This window comes from Bos indicus x Bos taurus, chromosome X (assembly GCF_003369695.1).
Source record: "Bos indicus x Bos taurus breed Angus x Brahman F1 hybrid chromosome X, Bos_hybrid_MaternalHap_v2.0, whole genome shotgun sequence".
NCBI lineage: Eukaryota > Metazoa > Chordata > Mammalia > Artiodactyla > Bovidae > Bos > Bos indicus x Bos taurus.
In genome coordinates this window covers 71,160,752-71,179,514 of record NC_040105.1, presented here as the reverse complement: position 1 = coordinate 71,179,514, position 18,763 = coordinate 71,160,752, and the positions used below count along the sequence as shown (strand labels likewise).

Genomic DNA, 18,763 nt, shown 5'->3' with positions numbered 1-18,763 from the left:
TGTATGACAGACTCTAGGTCCATCCACATCTCAGCAAATAACCCAATTTTGTTCCTTTTTATACCTGAGAAATATTGTGCTTAAGCTGCCTGAGCCAAGAAGTCTTCCACTTTTTGCTGATCTATCTGTATGTGGTTTGGGGAATCCTTTTAAGTCTACTCCATGTCCTACTCTGACTGCTCATTAGTAGTGCATGCACACAATCTTACCAACCCTAAGAGTTTACTGTGATCCCAAGAGGGTTCTTCATGGCTTTCTCTTTCTCTAGAGATCTCTACTGCACTTCTGGCTGTTCTTCTGTTTTGCTTATATCAGAGCTACTGGCTGCCTCTTAATTGTTCTTAGCTGAAATCTCCACTGTTTTGACAAGGCCCCTGGTGGCTCAGATGGTAAAGAGTCTGCCTGCAGAGTGGGAGACCTGGGTTCAATCTCTGGGTCAGGAAGATCCCTGGAGAAGGAAATGGCAACCCACTCCAGTGTTCTTGCCTGGTGAATCCCATGGATAGAGGAGCCTGGCAGGCTACAGTCCATGGGGTCACAAAGATTTGGACATGACTAGGCGACTTCACTTAGGTATGGAGTTTTCCATTCTTTCCTTGTGGCTTGCCTCTTCTCTTGTTCACATCTCTATGCCATTGAGTAGGAGCTGAGAGTGGAAAATAACACATTATTTTTCTAGGAGTGAATCTTTCCTGTGCCATGAATTTTGGAGGTGGGGTGTGATAGTACTTGATTTTTCTCAGCTTGTTTTTTTCAGAGTAGGATCTCTGCAAAGGAGAATGGAGTTAATCAGGCTCCCACATTTTTTGTCCTTTCTTAGGCAAAGTCTTAACTCTGTGAGTCTAAGTTGGGTAGTCAGAAGAACTTCCAGTCCTTTCAGCTAGATCTGTTTGGAATCGTGCTTAAGCAACATTGATCAAGAGGAGAGCATGAGATAATCATCCTGCCCCTGTCAGGTAAAACTGTAGTATGCCTACAGTAAAGCTCCTATAACACAGAGCTGGGGAGGGCAGAGGATGGGAGCTCATAGCTTAAGTGCCACAGACTCTAACTCTTATTGCTGAGATTTATTAGATTTGGTAGATTTTCTTGGGTAACTATTTCATCATTTCCTATGTGTTGCTTTGAGCAATTTTCATATAATTTAATAATTGTTTTCTATAATTTTCATGAGCTAAATGTTTGTTGCTCTGTGAAGAAAGTCTGCTGAGCTACCCCCACTACCAACCTGTTTTTATAAGTGAAGTTTTATTGTAATACAGCTATGTTCACTCATATATGAGCTTATTCATGAATACATTTTTGTCTATGCCTACTTTTGAAATCAGTCAGAACTGAGTAATTGCAATAGATATCATATGGCCAAAAAGTCAAAATTATTTACTGTTTTGACTCCTTACAGAAAACATTTGCCAATCTCTGGCCTAAATACACATTACCTTCAGTCAACCCGCTTTTTTTATTTTTTATTTTTATTACACACTACAAAATACAATGCATGCTACACAATATGCTGCATAATCTACTAGCAGGGATAGAAGAGCATGACTGAGTTGTTCTTCATCAACCAGGAAAACGTTTTCTTAATCAATGTTCTCCAAACCCTTTGACACATAGGAATGGTTTACTCCAGAGACGCGCCTATCTCTTACCATCAAATACCACTGATATGGATAATGGGCAACTCTTTTTTCCTTGCCCCCGTTACTGAACCTGTGGATGCACGTGGTGGCCATTCCCGGGATGAACAAGCACATGCCCATAACGGCGATCCCAGGAAGAACCTCGAACCACATCGCGACGCCGTTCCGGAGGCCAAACACTCCCTTCCAGGTCCCTTAAAGGTGACCCGGCTCCAACCAGCTTTTTATTACAAGATGAAAACCATCTCAGAGGGCTGTAGGTATAGTTGGGTTGACCAGTGATCCAATTCATGTTATAAATTAGTATGATCAGCTGTTTCAAGGAACGGAAATTCTATTTTAGGATCTGGTAGCTATTGGCACCCCACTCCAGTACTCTTGCCTGGAAAGCCTTATGGACAGAGAAGCCTGGTGGGCTGCAGTCCATGGGGTCGCAAAGAGTTGGACACGACTGAGCGAGTTCACTTTCATGCATTGGAGAAGAAAACGGCAACCCACTCCAGTGTTCTTGCCTGGAGAATCCCAGGGATGGGGGAGCCTGGTTGGCTGCCGTCTATGGGGTCGCAGAGAGTCGGATACGACTGAAGCGACTTAGCAGCAGCAGCAGCATCTATGATCTGAGAACAAACTAGGGATTCTGGAGATTTTATGGGGGGGCAGATGTGGATGGAGGGTTGAAGAAGGGAATTTTGACTAGTGAAAGGGCAAAATAAGGACATAGAGTGTGAGTGGAGTATTGGAAGAGAAGATTCACTGAAGTGTTAAAAATATATTGAGAGATAACTGTACCCAGGTTCTCCTGATGCCATTTGAATCATTTTTGCTTGCTAACTTTAATATTTTCAACATTATGCTTCCTATCTTCAGGCAACTTTAGAAGAAAAAATGCACATTTTAAATTATAGGATTAGTAAAATATCAAACACAGCAAAAGCAGGCATATATTAGATTTTTAAAATTCATTTATTTAATTGCAGGCTAATTACTTAACAATATTATAGTGCTTTTTGCCATACACTGACATGAATCAGCCATAGGTGTACATGTGTCCCCCATCCTGAACCCCGTTCCCACCTCCCTCTCCATCCCATCCCTCAGTGTTGTCCCGGTGCAATAGCTTTGAGTGTCCTGTTTCAGGCATCGAACTTGGACTGGTGATCTATGTCACATATGGTAATACACGTGTTTCAATGCTGTTCTCACAAATCATCTCACCCTCACCTTCTCCCACAGAGTCCAAAAGTCTGTTCTTTATATCTATGTCTCTTTTGTTGTCTCACATACAAGGTCAACATTACCATCTTTCTAAATTCCATATATATGCATTAATATACTGTATTGGTGTTTTTCTTTCTGACTTACTTAACTCTGTATAATAGGCTCCAGTTTCATCCACTGCATTAGAACTGATTCAAGTGCATTCTTTTTAATAGCTGAGAAATATAATCTAGACATTTATTTGCACAATCTTATAATGGATATAAAGTAATTCCAAGAGTTGCTTAATCCATACTTCTGTGAAAAACAAATTTATAAATTCAAGTAAAATATTTCTGCATAGTTCTTTTTGCTTTTACCCTTATGGAATATGATGTCTAATTTTATGTGTCAATTTGACTAGTCCATGCATGGAGTGAAAAGATAGGATTTCTAGGTGTTTCTGTGAGGGTATTTCTTCTTCTTCTTCTTCTTTTTTTAATAATCCTTCATGGTATTTTTTAAATTTTCTTTTTTCTTTTATTTATTTTTATTTTAATTGGAGGCTAATTACTTTACAATATTGTGATGGGTTTTGCCATACGTTCACATGAATCAGCCATGGGTGTACATGTGTTCCCCATCCTGAGCCTTCCTCCCACCTCCCTCCCCATCCCATCTCTCAGGGTGCACCAGCCCTAAGCACCCTGTCTCATGCATCAAACCTGGACTGGTGATCTATTTCATATAAGATAATATACGTGTTTCAATGCTATTCTCTCAAATCATCCCACCCTCGCCTTCTCCCACAAAGTCCAACAGTATGTTCTTTGCGTCTGTGTCTCTTTTGCTGTCTTGCATATAGAGTCATCGTTACCATCTTTGTAAATTCCATATATATGCATTAATATACTGTACTGGTGTTTTTCTTTCTGACTTACTTCACTCTGTATAATAGGCTCCAGTTTCATCCACCTCATTAGAACTGATTCCTTTTAATAACTGAGTAACATTCCGTTGTGTATGTGTACCACAGCTTTCTTATCCATTCATCTGCCGATGGACATCTAGGTTGCTTCCATGTCCTGGCTATTGTAAACAGTGCTGCAATGAGCACTGGGTACACGTGTCTCTTTCAATTCTGGTTTTCTCAGTGTGTATGCCCAGCAGTGGGATTACTGGGTCTTATGGCAGTTCTATTTCCAGCTTTTTAAGGAATCTCCACACTGCTCTCCATAGTGGCTGTACTAGTTTGCATTCCCACCAATGGTGTAAGAGGGTTCCTTTTTCTCCACACCCTCTCCAGCATTTATTGTTTGTAGACTTTTTGATAACAGCCATTCTGACCGGTTCTCTGATAATGAGTGATGTTGAGCAACTTTTCATGTGTTTGTTAGCCATTTGTATGTCTTCTTTGGAGAAATGTCTGTTTAGTTCTTTGGCCCATTTTTTTATTTGGTCACTTATTTTTCTGGAATTGAGCTGCAGGAGCTGCTTGTATATTTTTGAGATTAATTATTTGTCAGTTGTTTTGTTTGCTATTATTTTCTCCCATTCTAAAGGCCGTCTTTTCACCTTGCTTATAGCTTCCTTCGTTATACAAAAGCTTTTAAGTTTAATTAGGTCCCATTTGTTTATTTTTGTTTTTATTTCCATTATTCTGGGAGGTGGGTCATAGAGGATCCTGCTGTGATTTATGTCAGAGAGTGATTTGCCTATGTTTTCCTCTAGGAATTTTATGGTTTCTGGTCTTACATTTAGATCTTTAATCCATTTTGAGCTTATTTTTGTGTATGGTGTTAGAAAATGTTTTAGTTTCATTCTTTCACACGTGGTTGACCAGTTTTCCCAGCACCACTTGTTAAAAAGATTGTCTTTTCTCCATTGTATATTCTTGCCTCCTTTGTCAAAGATAAGGTGTCCATGTGTGCGTGGTTTTATATGTGGGCTTTCTAAAAAGCAGGTATGTAGTAGATTTTTGGAAGGCTTCCTTCTCCCAAGCTTCAAGCTCTCTCCAACTTGGAGCACCAGGTACATAAGAGTACGTGTTCCCCATACTTTGCTTGCTGTTCCCAGGATAAGGTACAACTTTTGCAAATTTGCCCCCAAAGCTGTGAAATTCCAAACATGATTTGTTACTCTTTTGTTATCCCACAGCTGTGCACTGTTGTTTCCCTTGTTATGGAAGCTCCTTTATTTTCCTCTTGAGTATTTGTACTCTGACCTTGACCAAATCCTCCTGCACACAGGCCCATGTATTCATTCACCTTTCAGGCTCTGCAGGCAACTGGTGAGTAGCTAGTATAATTTTTAAGTAATCTATAAAGCTGTAATTAGGCAGACGTCTTTTCTAATGGTGTCTCCCTTTAACTCTAAAGTGTCTCTACTCAGATTGCTATTTCCTTGCTGCAAGGCAATATCTGTCTTTGAAGTAAAGTGAAATGGAAAGAAACACAGACAAAAAGCTCTTGTTCCAGCTCTCTCACTAAATAAGTGTGTAGCCTACTTATCCCTGTCTCCATCCACCCAGGCCTTTTTCCTCCTCTATAAAAAAATTGTTAGATTAGATGATTTCTGAGGCCACTATCAATTCTAAAAATGTTTCTGAAATCTACTAAATCTTTCAGTTTTTATTTTCCTGCTGTGTCCTCTGGATTGGTTTGGTTTGGAAAGTGTGGGGAGAGGGCAAATTAGCCAAGATGGTATGTTCTGGTTCTCTCACCCTATGTTTTGTAAATAATGACTATGTAACAGCTGAAATCATTTATATCACAGTGCACACACATCACGTGGTATTCACTTGGTCATGAGCTAGTTTGTGCTGTAGGGATATATGAGCTCCACCTATAAAGGGGTGGCAATTACTGCTGCTTCATGGCTGTGTCCATTGGGTTGGCCACAAGAGTAGAGAAATAATGTGTCCACTGATATGGCTACTGTGTCAGCCAAGAGATAATAAATATATCTGCAGTTCCTATGTCTCCTCGAGTCTTCTGCCAGCCTCTTAGCTCCTACCGTGCCTACCCTGGGTTTAGCAAACAGTCAGCCTTATGAGTACAGGTAGATTTTCCTAGTAGCACATAAAGCCCAAGACGTGCATTCCCCATGTTGCACTCCAGTCACCCAGTTTTGGTCACAGTCTCTGCAAATCTGGCCGCAATGTGAAATTTGAATCTTGATGCATAACTCTGCAGTTCTCCCACCCCTGTGAGTTGTTCTTTTTCTTCACTCCTGCAAATTCTCATAGTCCCTTCCTTTCCCCTTCAGGATTTATACTCTTTTAGGGATGAAAGCCTCACAAATACCTCTGGATCAGCACATTCTCCCTTCTGCTGTACCATAAGCATTCCTTTAAACCGAAGTATGTGGTTTGCGGGGTTGGGGGGGGGGGGATTTACCTACTGAGTAACTACAGAAACAAAAGAAGAGATATATAATTAATTCTAATTACAAGTTTTTAAAGGTAGTATAGTACATAGCTATTGAGCTATTTAATAATCTCAGATATGCTGCTTATTTAACTTTTGGAATTGAAAAAAAATGTATGATTCTTTTGCCAGTTTTTCTCACTTGCCAAATGTAAATAATATATATTCAACTCTACTTATGAGTGCTCACTTTAGTCAATATAAATGCAATTTAAGAAGTATTCAGTATATATAAATATGTATGCATATGTATATATGCATATAGTAAATGCATTCAACATGTTTGCCAATGACAATAAAATAAATTATTGTTATTGCTGTTAAAAGTATTTTAAAGAGATTGTCTTAATCCTTAATTTGTATATAAGATAGTTCAGATAATTTGGGCCACCTAAAATCATTACTAATTTGGATGATAGATATCCTTTCATTGGAGAGTCTAGTCAATTTATCAGTACAAACAAAGGGCTTATTTTGAAATCTCAACACATCCTCTCTATGAAAGATGAGAGGAAAACCTTCTTAGACAAATTTTCAATTTTCTCAATATAGGTATCTTTTAGAACTATTAAGGTGTGTAGTTACATTCACCCAAAAACTCCATGACAAATATCTCTTCGACCTGACTTACCTTGAAATATTTCCAGGAAAGACTTCTGTGTGCATGTGTGTGTGCCTGTGTGCATAAGCACACACATGAACGCATGTCTGTGTATTTGTTTAAAACCTTCATCCCCCAGTTCAGATGAATGAAAAGACATTACACCTAATAGATGTTAAATACAAATTTGAATGAATTAAAATGACAGTCTTCTTTATGGACAAACTGTTCTTAGTCATTAGTATCTAAGGGAAAAGGGTGGAATTGAAATCAGAATAGGAGGGCAAGAGTAGCTTAATGGGAATAACTAAGAAGGGATAAAAGCTGAAATTTTGCATGGGTGAGGGGGGATAAACTATTTTTTGCATGGTTTTCTGTAGAACTGTCCAGAGCAAAGACACAGGTGTCAACTTCTGAAATCAGACCTGTGACTGAGAAGGAAATGCACCTCAGATATAACGCTTTGTGTGCCTAGGCAAAACTATTGAATTGGCAAAAAAGTTTGTTTGGGTTCTTCCATAAGATGTTATGAAAAAAAAACACAAAAGAACCTTTTGGCCAACCCAATAAAATTAATGTAAACATTTATTTGGGGGTTATTTGTTTTGTTTTGTTTTTCCCTCCTTATTTCTAATTTTTTAGAATGGAGATGGAGCTCAGAGAAAATACCCTAACTTTACTTTCTTAAAATTTTCTTCTAGTCTCATGATGGCATATTGAGGGAAATGGAATTCTTGTCAAAGTAACTGTAACCATTAGGATATTTTTTCCTTGGATTTCTTAACCTCAACTTTCAGGAATTTACAAAAAGGCCATTACCATGGAATTTACTTGGTTTCTCTTTATAACACAGACATGAAATTTCCCTTTGAGATACTACACTTGAATCCTTGAATTTTATTTTTTTTTAATTCTTTTTTGGTGTCCTTTTCTTTAATTTTTTAATATAAGTGTATTTATTTTCATCAGAGGCTAATTACTTTACATGGAGAAGGCAGTGGAAACCCACTCCAGTATTCTTGCCTGGAAAATCCCATGGACGGAGGAGCCTGGTAGGCTGCCGTCCATGTGGTCATGAAGAGTGGAACAAGAATGAGCGCCTTCACTTTCAACTTTCACCTCCATGCACTGGAGAAGGAAATAGCAACCTATTCCAGTGTTCTTGCCTGGAGAGTCCCAGGGACGGAGGAGCCTGGTGAGCTGCCATCTATGGGGTTGCACAGATACTTTGCAATATTGAAGTGGTTTTGCCTTACACTGACATGGATCCACCATGGGTGTACATGTGGTGCCCATCCTGAACCCCCCTCCCACCTCCCTTCTATCCTATCCCTCTGGGTCATCCCAGTGCAACAGCCCCGAGCACCCTGTCTCATGCATCAAACCTGGACTGGCGATCCTTTTCACATATGATAATATACACATTTCAATGTCATTCTCCCAAATCATAGCACCCTCGCCCTCTCCCACAGAGTCCAAAACACTATTCTATACATCTGTGTCTCTTTTGCTGTCTCGCATACAAGGTTATCATCATCACCTTTCTAAATTTCATATATATGCATGAGTATACTGAATTGGTGTTTTTCTTTCTGGCTTACTTCACTCTGTATAATAGGCTTCAGTTTAATCCACCTCATTAGAAATGATTCAAATGTATACTTTTTAATGGCTGAGTAATATTCCATTGTGTATATGTACCAAAGCTTTCTTATCCATTCGACTGCTCATGGATATCTAGGATGCTTCCATGTCCTGGCTATTATAACCAGTGCTGTGATGAACATTGGGGAACACGTGTCTCTTTCAATTCTGGTTTCCTCAGTGTGCATGCCCAGAAGTGGGATTGCTGATTCATATGGCAGTTTTATTTCCTGTTTTTTTAAGGAATCTCCACACTGTTCTCCATAGTGGCTGTACTAGTTTGCATTCCCAACAACAGTGTAAGAGGGAACCCTTTTTCCACACCCTCTCCAGCATTTATTGCTTGTAGACTTTTGAATAGCAGCCATTCTGACTGGCGTGAGATGGTACCTCATTGTGGTTTTGATTTGCATTTCTCTGATAATGAGTGATGTTGAGCATCTTTTCATGTGTTTGTTAGCCATCTGTATGTCTTATTTGGAGAAATGTCTGTTTAGTTCTTTGGCCCATTTTTTGATTAGGTCTTTTATTTTTCTGGAATTGAGCTGCAGGAGTTGTTTGTATATTAATTGTTTGTCATTTGCTTTGTTTGCTATGGTTTTCTCCCATTCTGAAGGCGGTCTTTTATCACCCTGTTTATTTAACTTATATGCAGAGTACATCATGAGAAACGCTGGACTGGAAGAAACACAAGCTGGAATCAAGATTGCCAGGAGAAATATCAATAACCTCAGATATGCAGATGACACCAACCTTATGGCAGAAAGTGAAGAGGAACTAAAAAGCCTCTTGATGAAAGTGAAAGTGGAGAGTGAAAAAGTTGGCTTAAAGCTCAACATACAGAAAACGAAGATCATGGCATCCAGTCCCATCACTTCATGGGAAATAGATAGGGAAACAGTGGAAACAGTGTCAGAATTTATTTTTCTGGGCTCCAAAATCACTGCAGATAGTGACTGCAGCCATGAAATTAAAAGACGCTTACTCCCTGGAAGGAAAGTTATTACCAACCTAGACAGCATATTCAAAAGCAAAGACATTACTTTGCCAACAAAGTTCCATCTAATCAAGGCTATTGTTTTTCCAGTGGTCATGTATGGATGTGAGAGTTGGCCTGTGAAGAAAGCTGAGCACCAAAGAATTGATGCTTTTGAACTGTGGTGTTGGAGAAGACACTTGAGAGTCCCTTGGACTGCAAGGAGATGCAATCAGTCCATTCTGAAGGAGATCAGCCCTGGGATTTCCTTGGAAGGAATGATGCTAAAGCTGAAACTCCAGTACTTTGGCCACCTCATGTGAAGAGTTGACTCATTGGAAAAGACTCTGATGCTGGGAGGGATTGGGGGCAAGAGGAGAAGTGGATGACAGACAATGAGATGGCTGTATGGCATCACTGACTCGATGGATGTGAGTCTGAGTGGACTCCGGGAGTTTGTGATGGACAGGGAGGCTTGGCATGCTGCGATTCATGGGGTCGCAATGAGTCGGACACGACTGAGCGACTGATCTGATCTGATCTAATAGTTTCCTTCGTGGTGCAAAAGCTTTTAAGTTTAATTAGGTCCCATTTTTTTATTTTTGCTTTTATTTCCAACATTCTGGGAAGTGAGTCAAAGAGGATCCTGCTATGATTTATGTTGGAAAGGGTTTTGCCTATGTTTTCCTCTAGGATTTTTATAGTTTCTGGTCTTACGTTTAGATCTTTAATACATTTTGAGTTTAATTTTGTGTATGGTGTTAGAAAGTGTTCTAGTTTCATTCTTTTACAAGTGGTTGACCAGTTTTCCCAGCACAACTTGTTAAAGAGATTGTCTTTTCTCCATTGTATATTCTTGCCTATTTGTCAAAGATAAAGTGTCCATAGATTCATGGATTTATCCTTGGGCTTTCTATTTTGCTCCATTGATCTATATTTTTGTCTTTGTGCCAGTACCATACTGTCTTGATGAGTGTAGCTTTGTAGTAGAGCCTGAAGTCAGGCAGGTTGATTCCTCCAGTTCCATTCTTCTTTCTCAAGATTGCTTTGGCTAATCGAGGTATTTTGTATTTCCATACAAATTGTGAAATTATTTGTTCTAGTTCTCTGAAAAATACTGTTGCTAGCTTGATAGGGATTGCCTTGAATCTATAGATTGCTTTGGGTAGTATACTCATTTTCACTATATTGATTCTTAAATCCATGAACATGGTATATTTCTCCATCTATTTGTGTCATTTTTTATTTCTTTCGTCAGTGTTTTATAGTTTCCTATATATAAGTCTTTTGTTTCTTTAGGTAGGTATATTCTTAAGTATTTTATTCTTTTCATTGCAATGATGAATGGAATTGTTTCCTTAAGTTTTCTTTCTGTTTTCTCATTGTTAGTGTATAGGAATGCAAGGAATTTCTGGGTGTTAATTTTATATCCTGCAAGTTTACTATATTCATTGATTAGCTCTAGTAATTTTTTGGTGGAGTCTTCAGGGTTTTCTACGTAGAGGATCATGTCAACTGCAAACAATGAGAGTTTCACTTCTTCTTTTCCAATCTAGATTCCTTTTATTTATTTTTCTGCTCTGATTGCTGTGGCCAAAACTTTCAAATCTATGTTGAATAGCAGTGGTGATAGTGGGCACCCTTGCCTTATTCCTGACTTTAGGGGAAATGCTTTCAAGTTTTCACCGTTGAAGATAATGCTTGCTGTGGGTTTGTCATATATAGCTTTTATTATGTTGAGGTATGTTCCTTCTATTCCTGCTTTCTGGAGTGTTTTTTTTTTTTTTTTTTTTTTAATCATAAATGGATGTTGAATTTTGTCAAAGGATTTCTCTGTGTCTAATGAGATAATCATATGGTTTCTATCTTTCTATTTTTTAATGTGGTGTATTATGTTGATTGATTTGTGAATATTGAAGAATCCTTGCATCCCTGGGATAAAGCCCACTTGGTCATGATGTATGATCTTTTTAATGTGTTGTTGGATTCTGATTGTTAGAATTTTGTTAAGGATTTCTGCATCTATGTTCATCAGTGATATTGGCCTGTAGTTTTCTTTTTTGTGACGTCTTTGTCAGGTTTTGGTACTAGGGTGATGGTGGCCTCACAGAATGAGTTTGGAATTTTACCTTCCTCTGGAATTTTATGGAAGAGTTTGAGTAGGATAGGTGTTAGCTCTTCTCTAAATTTTTGGTAGAATTCAGCTGTGAAGCCATCTGGTCCTGGGCTTTTGTTTGCTGGAAGATTTCTAGTTACTGTTTCAATTTCCATGCTTGTGATGGGTCTGTTAAGATTTTCTATTTCTTCATGGTTCAGTTTTGGAAAGTTTTACTCTTCTAACAATTTGTCCATTTCTTCCAAGTTGTCAATTTTATTGTCATATAGTTGCTAATAGTAGTCTCCTATGATCTTTTGTATTTCTGTGTTATCTGTTGTGATTTCTCCATTTTCATTTCTAATTTTGTTGGTTTGATTTTTCTCCCTTTGTTTCTTGATGAGTCTGGCTAATCGTTTGTCCATTTTATTTATCTTCTTGAAGAACTAGCTTTTAGCTGTGTTGATTTTTGCTATGGTCTCCTGTTTCTTTTGCATTTATGTCTGCCCTAATTTTTAAGATTTCTTTCCTTATACTAAACCTGGGGTTCTTCATTTCAAGTTGCTTTAGGTGTAGAGTTAGGTTTTTATTTGACTTTTTTCTTCTTTCTTGAGGTATGCCTATATTTTTATGAACCTTCCCCTTAGCACTGCTTTTACAGTGTCCCATAGGTTTTGGGTTGTTGTCTTTTCATTTTCATTCATTTCTATGCATATTTTAATTTCTTTTTGATTTTTTGGTTGTTCAGCCTCTATATGTTGGAATTTTTAATAGTTTTTCTCATGTAATTGACATCTAATCTTACTGCATTGTGGTCAGAAAAGATGCTTGGAATGATTTCAATTTTTTTTTTTTTTTAATTTACAAGGCTATATTTATGGCCCAGGATGTGATCTATCCTGGAGTAGGTTCTATGTGCACTTGAGAAAAAGGTGAAAGTCATTGTTCTGTGGTGAAATATCCTATAGATATCAATTAGGTCTAACTGGTCTATTGTATCATTTAAAGTTTGTGTTTCCTTGTTAATTTTCTATTTAGTTGATCTATCCATAGGTGTTAGTGGGGTATTAAAGTCTCCCACTATTATTGTGTTATTGTAAATTTTCCCTTTCATACTTGTTAGCATTTGCTTTACATATTGTGGTGCTCCTATGTTGGGTGTGTACATATTTATAGTTGTTATATCTTCTTCTTGGACTGATCCTTTGGCCATTATGTAGTGTCCTTCTTTGTCTCTTTTCACAGCCTTTATTTCAAATTCTGTTTTATCTGATATGAGTATTGTAACTCCTTCTTTCCTTTGGTCTCTATTTGCATGGAATACCTTTTACAGCACTTCACTTTCAGTCTGTATGTGTTCCCTGCTTTGAGGTGGGTCTATTGTAGACAACACATATAGAGGTCTTTTTTTTGTATCCACTCCTCCAGTCTTTGTCTTTTGGTAGGGGCATTCAACCCATTTACATTTAAGGTAAGTATTGATAAGTATGATCCAGTTGCCATTTACTTTGTTGTTTTGGGCTCGAGTTTATACACCCTTTTTGTGTTTCCTGTCTAGAGAAGATCCTTTAGCATTTGTTGAAGAGCTGGTTTGGTGGTGCTGAATTCTCTCAGCTTTTGCTTGTCTGTAAAGCTTTTGATTTCTCTTTCATATTTGAATGAGATCCTTGCTGGGTACAGTAATCTGATTTGTGGGTTTTTCTCTTTCATCACTTTAAGTATGTCCTGCCATTCCCTTCTGGCCTGAACAGATTCTATTGAAAGATCAGCTGTTATCCTTATGGGAATCCCTTTGTGTGTTATTTGTTGTTTTTCCCTTGCTGCTTTTAATATTTGTTCTTTGTGTTTGATCTTTGTTAATTTGATTAATATGTGTCTTGGGGTGTTTCGCCTTGGGTTTATCCTGTTTTGGACTTTCTAGGTTTCTTTACTTTGTAGGGAGCCACGTTAGGCATTACTGACAAAATGGAGGCATGGCCCTAAACCCCCTCCCTTTGTTCCATAGGCACAGACCCAGAATGAAGGAGTTAGGCTTTGTGATTCTGACTTGTTTTTCCCTTTCCTTGGGCTGAGTTGACTGAAGAGAATATTAAGGTGCTTATTGTTTTTGAGAGGAGCATGAGAAGGCATAAAGCCTTCTGCAGCTGTGCTCAAAGAATAGTTTATAAAGTTAATCTCTGACATTTGTTCAAGGACTTTTACCAAAAAGTGTTCCAGGGTGAGCACACAGGCCACAGCTTGAGGCCATGGGAAGGATTGCTATCTGAAGCCCATTTGTGAGAAAAGTTTATGGCAAAGGAGTTTGCTAAATTTAGGGCTTAGGAATAATTAAAATAGAAGCTAAAGATTTAAGGATTGCTGTAATGTTAACATATTTTATTATAGCTTATAGAAATTAGGGACTTTAGAGATATTATTAGGTAGAAGCCCTTTCTAAGAAATAGTGAGCTTAGGATACTAGGGGAAAACAGGACTTAGAAAGATAAGAATTAAACTGAGGAATGTGGTATGCAGCCCAGACATTAGCATGAGTTACAGTGTATTCACAAGGACACATGAGAAAAAGTAGATAAGAGAATTGCTGAGGAAGGAACTCCTTTTGAGGGGCAACAATGATTTTTGGAGAAAAATAAATCTGGGTTCATGGGAACTAAAAATATCAAACCTCTGACCTAATGCTTTTGTAAAAGTATAAAAGAGAATCATAAGCTTGAAATAAACAGGCAGTCCAATTAAAATGAGAGGCTGCCTCAGTTTCTCTCACTGACACTGCTCACCCCTTCAGGTTGAATCGCTGGCTGCTGAAGCTGGACTCCGGCAGTACTTTGCTGACTATTTCCTTCTCCATTTTAGGGAAGTTTTCAACTGTTATCTCCTAAAGTATTTTCTCATGGTCTTTCTTTTTGTCTTCTTCTGGGACTCCTATGATTCGAATTTGGGGCGTTTCACATTGTCCCAGAAGTCTCTGAGGTTGTCTTCATTTCTTTTAATTATTTTCTTCTTTTTTCCTCTCTGCTTCATTTATTTCTACCATTCTGCATTCTACCTCACTTATCCTATCTTCTGCCTCTGTTATTCTACTGTTGGTTCTCTCCAGAGTGTTTCTGACCTCATTTATTGCATTATTCATTATTGATTGACTCTTTTTTATTTCTTCTAGGTCCTTGTTAAACCTTTCTTGCATCTTCTCGATCCTTGTCTCCAGGCTGTTTATCTGTAACTCCAATTTGTTTTCAAGATTTTGGATCATTTTCACTATCATTATTTGGAATTCTTTATCAGGTAGATTACTTATCTCTTCCTCTTTTGTTTGTTTTAGTGGGCATTTATCCTGTTCCTTTACCTGCTGGGTATTTCTCTGCCTTTTCATTTTGTTTAGATTGCTGTGTTTTGGTGGCCTTTCCGTATTCTGGCCATTTTGATTCCTCTTTATTGTGGAGGTTTCTCACTGTGGGTGGGGTTGGATGGGTGGCTTGTCAAGGTTTCCTGGTTAGGGAAGCTTGTGTTGGTGTTCTGTTGGGTGGAGCTGGATTTTTTCTCTCTGGAGTTCAGTGAAGTGTCCAGTAGTGAGTTTTGAAATGTCAATGGGTTTTGTGTGACTTTGGGCAACCTGAATATTGAAGCTCAGGGCTATGTTCCTGTGTTTCTGGAGAATTTGCATGGTATGTCTTGCTCTGGACCTTGTTGGGTCTTGGGTGGTTCTTGGTTTCAGTGTAGGTATGGAGGCTTTTGATGTGCTTTTATTGATTAATGTTCCCTAGAGTCAGGAGTTCTTTGGTATTCTCAGGTTTTGGACTTAAGCCCCCTGCCTCTGGTTTTCAGTCTTATTCTTACAGTAGCGTCAAATCTTCTCCATCTATACAGCACCAATGATAAAACATCTAGGTTATTGACGAAAAGTTTCTCCACAGTGAGGGACACCTGGAGACATTCACAGAGTTACATGGAGAAGAGAAGAGGGAGGAGGGAGATAGAGGTGACCAGGAGGAGAAGAGGGGGAATCAAAAGGGGAGAGAGCAAGCTAACCAGTATTCACTTCCCTATGTGCTCTCCACATTCTGTACCCCTCAGTGATGTTCACAGAGTTACACAGAGAAGAGAAGGGGGAGGAAGGAGACAGAGGTGGCCAGGAGGAGAAAAGTGAAAGTGAAGTCACTCAGTCATGTCCGACTCTTTGCGACCCCATGGACTGTAGCCTGTCAGGCTCCTCCATCCATGTGATTTTCCAGGCAAGAGTGCTAGAGTGGATTGGAGGCGAAAGGGGGTAATCAAAAGGAGAGAGACAGATCCAGCCAGTAATCAGTTCCCTAAGTGTTCCCTACAGCCAAGAACACACAAAGAGATTCACAGATTTGGGTAGAGAAGAGAAGGGGGAGGGAGGAGATAGCGGCAACCTGGTGGAGAAAAAGGAGAGTCAAAAGGGAGAGAGTGCAAACAAGCCAGTAATCTGACTCCCAAGTAAAATGGGTACTGAACATTGGGTTTTTAAAGGTACAGAATTGATAACAAATACTAAAAAGCAAATATTAAAAATCTAGAGTAGAGTTTCGATTCTCAAAAATACCATATTAAAAAAAATCACAAATATTATAATATATATATATGAAGTTTGCTTTTAAAATAGTCTTTTTTTTGCAGGGTAATAGTAGGTTATAAAAATGAAAGTTAAAGGAATAATAGAGGACTTAAAATTTTTTTAAATGATAATAGTAAAAATATATCTAGAAATTTCTCTGGAGCTGTTGCGAACAGTGCAGGGTCAGTTCATTTTGAGATAGTTCCTTGATCTGGCTTATACTTCTTCTCAAAATCTATAGGCCCCTTCCTATGTAGTCAGTCTAACTACAGGGTTTTAATCTGTTTCACCTATCCCTTCCAAAGCGGTTCCCTCTGTTTATTTTAGCTTCTTCTGTTTGCTGGTCTCTTCAGTGTCTAATTTTAGCCCTGACACAAGGGGGCAATGGTGGTCACTTTTTTAGGCTCAATTGTTCAGTTGTTCTGTGGGGAGGGAGGAACACTGCAAACAAATATCGTTGTCGTGGTTGGGGAGTGCTTGCAGTGTTTCAGCCACATTGGGTTTGCCCTCACTCATGGCATGAGTGCTTTCATGGTCTACACTTCTCAGGCTCTAAGTTCCTCCGCCAGGGACTGTCTGAGGCGGGCCCTGGTTTGCATGCATATCCCAGGTCTAAGTCGCTCAGGTTCAGGTTCTTGGGTACTCCAGAAAGGCACAGACTCAGTTGGGCCTGTGTTTTGTGCCCTTCCCAGGTCCGAGCAGCTCAGGTGACCAGGTGCTTGGCGAGTGCACTCACCCCCAGGTGGGGGCTGCGTCTTATCACCTCCCCTGTCCCAGCTGCTTGGTTTTCTGGGTGTACAATGGGGGCGCCTTCTCGGGTGTGCTGTGTGTCTCCTCTAGGGGGCTGATCTCTGGCTGCGACCCTCCCAGCTGATGTCAACCATCCAGAATCCCAAATATTCTTGTTTAGCACAGAAGCTTGCTTGCAGTTTGGTAGAGGATGCCTCTCTGGGGCCACAGTTGCCCCTTTCCGGCTCTTGCTGCCCCTGCCTGCCTGTCTCTGGCAGGGAATGGGCCAGTCTGAAGCTGGCTAGCTCTGCTCAGTCCTTTGTTCTGTGAGCAGGCCTGGCAGTGTCTTAGGTTAGGCCTTTTCGCTGGATAGTTCTCTCTCTCTCTCTCTTTTTCCTCTCTCTCTTTCCCCTCCCCCCCCCCCCCCCGGGCTATCCCACAGTCTGGGTTGCTATCTCAGGTTAATTCCCTCAGATTGCCCTTGGGGCATTCAGGCCCAGTCCTTACCCTAAACAATGCAGCCCATGCCTTCCTGTCCAGCCTCTGCTTACTAGTGGCGGATGTGAGCGTCTGGGGTGCTTTTCAGCTGGGAATAGCCATTAGGCATGTAATCTGTGGATTTTAATTAATTACTTATTTATTTATTTTTCTTCCTGGTTATGTTGCCCTCTGAGAGTCCAAGACTCACCATAGACCCACCAATGAGAGTGTTTCCTGGTGTTTGGAAGCTTCTCTCTTTTCAAGACTCCCTTGCCGGGATGGATCTCCATCCCTACCTCTTTTGTCTCTCTTTTTATCTTTCATATTTTGTCCTACTTCCTTTAAGACAATGGGCTGCCTTTCTGGGTGCCTGATCTCTGACAGCATTCAGTAGTTGTTTCGTGGAATTTGCTCAGCTTTCAAACGTTCTTTCAATGAATTTGTGGGGAAGAAAGTGGTTTCCCCATCCTATTCCTCTACCATCTTCAAAACCTTGAGTTTTAAAGGTTTCAAAATTGATATTTAAAGCACTTACTGGGTTTCCTATTCTGGCCTGAACGCTATATTCTCTGTTAGACAGCTCAGCTGATTGATTGTTCAGAGTTCTCTAATTGCAGCCTTGAGCCTTTGGGAAACAAAATTTAAAGTGTTGCAAGTTCTCAAGTTGCAATCAGGTCTCTCTGAGTGCTCAGTTTATTGCCAATTTTAAAATCAAAGAAGAAGAGATTATTTCTGCATTTAAGCTGTCTGCCAAAGTTGAAGAATGTTTAGTGGAGTGCCAGGCTGTGCTTAAGAAAGAGACTAATGTAAATGCAGGTGGTGATGAATGCTATATGGAATAATTTCAAGGGGTTCTACATCAATGACTAAAGTATAATTAAGTTAAACTCATTGTTTTGGAGGAAGCGGTCAAGGTTTCTCTGTTCAGTTCTGAATATTTGGAGTTATATTTCAACATAAGCTGAGTTAAGTTTGCAAACTTCTGTGGCTTAGAAGATAACAGATTTTCATTTGTCTATAAAGCTTATTTCTTTAGATTCATGAAGTAGGTACAGGGTAAGTGAAAAGACATGGGTATGGGAAAAAAAACAGCTATTTTATGCTCAGTGCATTGATAAACTAATCCTAATAGGCACAAAATAGTCTAGTATGAGGAAAAATAGGCCTTCTGCCCAATGAAATCATAACTGTCCTTTACCCTTCAAAGGCCCTTTCAAATATTCACTGGGTCCAAAATTTATCAAGCTCTGAGGCCACAGAATTATCTTATTCTGCAATGTCTGTAGTGTTCACTACTTCTTTTCTGGATATACTGCACTTCCTAATTAAATTGTAAGGAAGCTGCTGAAGAACACATAGTCCATAAGAAACTCATTTAGAGCTGACTGATAAGC

At 39.3% G+C, this 18,763-nt stretch overlaps 1 pseudogene across 1 annotated transcript; it reads right to left on the bottom strand.

Moving 5' to 3' along the window:
* Window positions 1–1,454: 1,454 nt before the first annotated feature.
* On the bottom strand, window positions 1,455–1,857 carry LOC113887352 (annotated as a pseudogene). Its single transcript, XR_003509715.1, has one exon. The product of XR_003509715.1 is annotated as an NADH dehydrogenase [ubiquinone] 1 alpha subcomplex subunit 1 pseudogene (transcript).
* Window positions 1,858–18,763: the final 16,906 nt, after the last annotated feature.